The sequence below is a fragment of the Orycteropus afer genome, unplaced genomic scaffold, assembly GCF_000298275.1.
Source record: "Orycteropus afer afer isolate SDZICR_OR568_19922 unplaced genomic scaffold, OryAfe1.0 scaffold00001, whole genome shotgun sequence".
NCBI lineage: Eukaryota > Metazoa > Chordata > Mammalia > Tubulidentata > Orycteropodidae > Orycteropus > Orycteropus afer.
In genome coordinates, this window is record NW_006921588.1 from 36,253,286 (window position 1) to 36,257,182 (window position 3,897).

Consider the following 3,897-nt stretch of genomic DNA (forward strand, 5'->3'; position numbering starts at 1 on the left):
AAATGTATTTTTCTAAAAGGAATTAGAGCTTTCTGACCTTGATTTCTCTTCAACATTACTTGCTCTGATTCTTATCTGCATTACTTATCCTCATCTATCATCAAGGATGGTGAAGAAATGTCTCGTTAAGCAGCCTTGCCATCATAGAACACACAAATTTCTTCTAAAGGCAAACAGATTGAGGCTTTGATTACCCTTAACCATAAATGCAGCCATTTGCCCTATCTCAGGGAAAAGGTCTATTATGCTGAGTAATTACCAAGCAACAGGTGAAATGCTGGAGCAAAATATAGTAACCATAAGTTTGTGAATTTATTAATTATAAGAAGATGAATAACAGGATTTATGAGGAATGGTTACAGTATCTAGAAATGTATCTCCCAGAAGAGAGGAAAGTGAGGAACGATTTGATTCATATACAACAAAGGTTGTCATATTTATAATATGCTATGGTTTGCTAAAAGAAGTTTTTAGGCAGTTAATTACATGAAGTTTAACATGATACTAGCCAAGTATGTCATACAACTTCACAGCATTCCCTTTTTCCTATACCCAAATCTAGATACTTTCATGACATTCTCTCTAGACCATAATGCCTAAAATGTTCAATTCAAAGATGAAGCATAGGTGCTTCTTCTTGAAAGCAGGGCCCATAGAATGTTCTATGTGATCTTACTTTCCTAAAACAAAGAATTCTACAACTGTGAGGTTTATGAGGGCAGGAGCTCTGTTCGTCTTGTGCATCATTATATTCCTATGGTGTAGAACAGTGTCTGGTACTGTACTTTTTAAAAAAAGTTGAATCAATAAGCAACGTACAAGCTTGAATAGAAATTTCAAAGGGGTCTGAAAGCATTCTTCACGATATCTTATAAGTTAGTAAACCAAAAAACATAAAGCCAATAATGCATTTTATTGCAGTGATCTGGACATAAAAAAACACATACTAATGAGGCCATCTTTCAGATGGGGAGAAGCAGCATGAACGACATTATCATTCTAAAAATTTACCGACTTAACTCTGAAAACAGAAAAACACATTAAAGCTGAAGAATTACAGTAACTATGAACTGATGAATGAGGACCTTAATTGAAATTAACTACCTATGGATGATTATGCTTAAAAAAACCTTATCTCGTTCAGTGATAGTTTTTTCTAAAGTATCGTGAAAGAATAGAAATGCTCTATTTTTCATTATAATATTGAAAGAGGGTTGTTGTAACAAAATTAAGAATACAAATTTACAAAGCAGAAAATGAGATTGTAAACCTGTGCCCACAAAATAAACACTTCTTAAACTTGGTTCATACTTTTTTCAGAGTTGTTACTACATGTAAACAACTTGATCAAAAAACATCTACTTACTACTTCAAAATTCCTAAGTTATTGTTTCATACTCTACCAGAAGACTAGAAATGCAGAATGAATTTTTAAGATTGATTCTAGTTTCAAAACATTATTTTTTCTGAGAATAAATCTAATTTCTTATGGCACAAGCTGTCATAATTAAAATGGTAAATCAAGTACACATTACCTTAGCTTTATAGACTTTTAAGACAATATGCCAAAGGTTTCTTTTGAGTAGTGGTGGTTTCTGTCCACACACTGATCTCTAGAGGGAAAATAGAGTAATATTATAGAAGTTAAGTCAGTTCTTAGGAACTGGGAAAGATGGTTTCCTTTCTGCTTTACTTCTTCCCTTCTTTCTGTTCTGGAAGGTTTAATTTCATGGGGAAGCTCATTTCTCAGGCACTAATCCAACTGTTAGTAGAATTATCTCTGACAGATCTAGTTTCATTTATATTATTTGAATTAAAAATTAGATAATGAACTACTGAATTTGAGGATTAGTCAAAGTCGGATACGTCTTGAGAGCTTCTCTTATATCAATAGAGTTTGGCAACTAAGTGTTGTCTAGAGGCTAATTAGTACTGGAAACTGTTAAGATATGCAGTCTTAAGCTTCAAACTTTGTCTCTTTCACTGTACATCTTCTCTTCAACTGTATAGAAACAATGACTTTCTACAATGCTCCTATTAACTCTCTATTCACACCCACACACAAGGGGCAGGGTTAATACTACGACTATTTGTTGTTGTTGTTGTGAAGTGTTGTTGAGTCATCTCTGACTTGTAGTGACCCTGTGTACAACAGAATGAAACACTGCCTGGTCCTGTCCCCGCCTCATGATCTCTACTATACCTGAGCCCATCGCTGCAGTCACCTTGTCAATCCATCTTGTTGAAGGCCTTCCCCTCTTTCGTTGACCCTCCACTTGACCAAGCGTGACATCCTTCTCCAGGGAATGGTCCCTTCTGACAACAGGACCAAAGTAAGTGAGACGAAGTCTGGCCATTCTTGCTTCCAAGTAGCATTCCAGTCACACTTCGTCCAGGACAGATTTGTTAGTTCTTTTAGCAGTCCACAGTACTTTCAGCATTCTTCGTCAACACCACAACTAAAAAGCATCAATTCTTACTATGACTATCAACGACTTTTTTATGTTAGGCAAAAACCAGCATTAGTACAGCAATCAGATCATCTGTGTATCCATATAATATCCTTATGATGAAGCAAGTTTAGTCAAATAATAGCCTAAAACCATATTTAAAAATTTTTACTAGAGCAGTGGTTCTCCAAGTGTAGTCTCTAAATCAGTATCATGAGCACAACTTGGGCACTTGTTAGAAATTTACATCCTTGGGCCCTACCTTAGTCCTATTGCAGGTTGAATCCAGAAATCTGTGCTTTAACAAGCCATCCAGGTAATTATGATTTATGACCAAATTTGAGAATAACTACTCAAAAACATTCATTGCCTTATATATGGAGCAACGATGTTTCCCAGTGGGCAAAAATAGCATACACCAGGTTTTTTAGAAAATAAATGTTCATATATTACATTTTAAATTATTTCCAAAGATGATTTTCCCTAAATTTTTTTTTTTTGGGGAAAACTCAGTTACCAAATTGAAGTGTGCAAAAAATGTCTGTTTCATATATATATGAATAAGGAGCCCTGGTGGTGCAATGGTTAAGTAGTTGAAGGCTAACTGAAAGATTGGCAGTTCTCCACTCAGTTACTCTGTGGGAGAAAGATGTGGTGATCTGCTCCTGTAAAGACTGTAACATAGAAAACTGAGGCAATTCTACTCTGTCATATGGGGCCACTATGTCTTGGAATTAACTCATTACCATCTAACGCATATCAACATCTGAATGGCAAATATTCTCTTCCTGAAGTGAGATGGATCCTCATATCTTCACTAGAGTGAAGGAAGTGAGTTTGTACTGTGTTGTACTTAGGGCCTAATTCTTTGTAGATGAAGAAAGCAGCATGAGAGCTATTTAGAGTAAGCAAGTCAGAATGATAGGCTAGGAAGAGGCAAATCAGTGGGGCAGAAGCATCACACAAGTGACTATTAGTATACAGATTTTGCAACGAATTCAAGGAAGGAAGAAACTGATGGAAAAAAAAAAACAAAAACAGAAGACCTGCGAGAACAATTAGAAATGATATTCAGGTAGGTTTCACTAGAACATAACAGCCTGCATAACTCATGTTTAATGGACATAACATCTTTATTGATCCCTTTATTTTTGCAGACTTAACATTTTTCATTGGAGTGTATTGCCTCTAAGAAATCTAGGTGACTACTTGGAAGCAGAGGAGGAAGATGAGTCACTTAGCTTAGAAAGTGCTCAAACTAGGACTGGGAAAGAGCTGCATTATCAGAGTAAATCCAGCCTTACTCATATGGATAAGGTAAAGCTTTCGAGACCTCCATTTGCTGACGTGGCACCACTCAAATTGAGGAGAAACAGCTGCAAACATCCATTAATAATCAGAACATGGAATGTACGAAGTATGAATCTAGGAAAATTGGAAGTTGTCA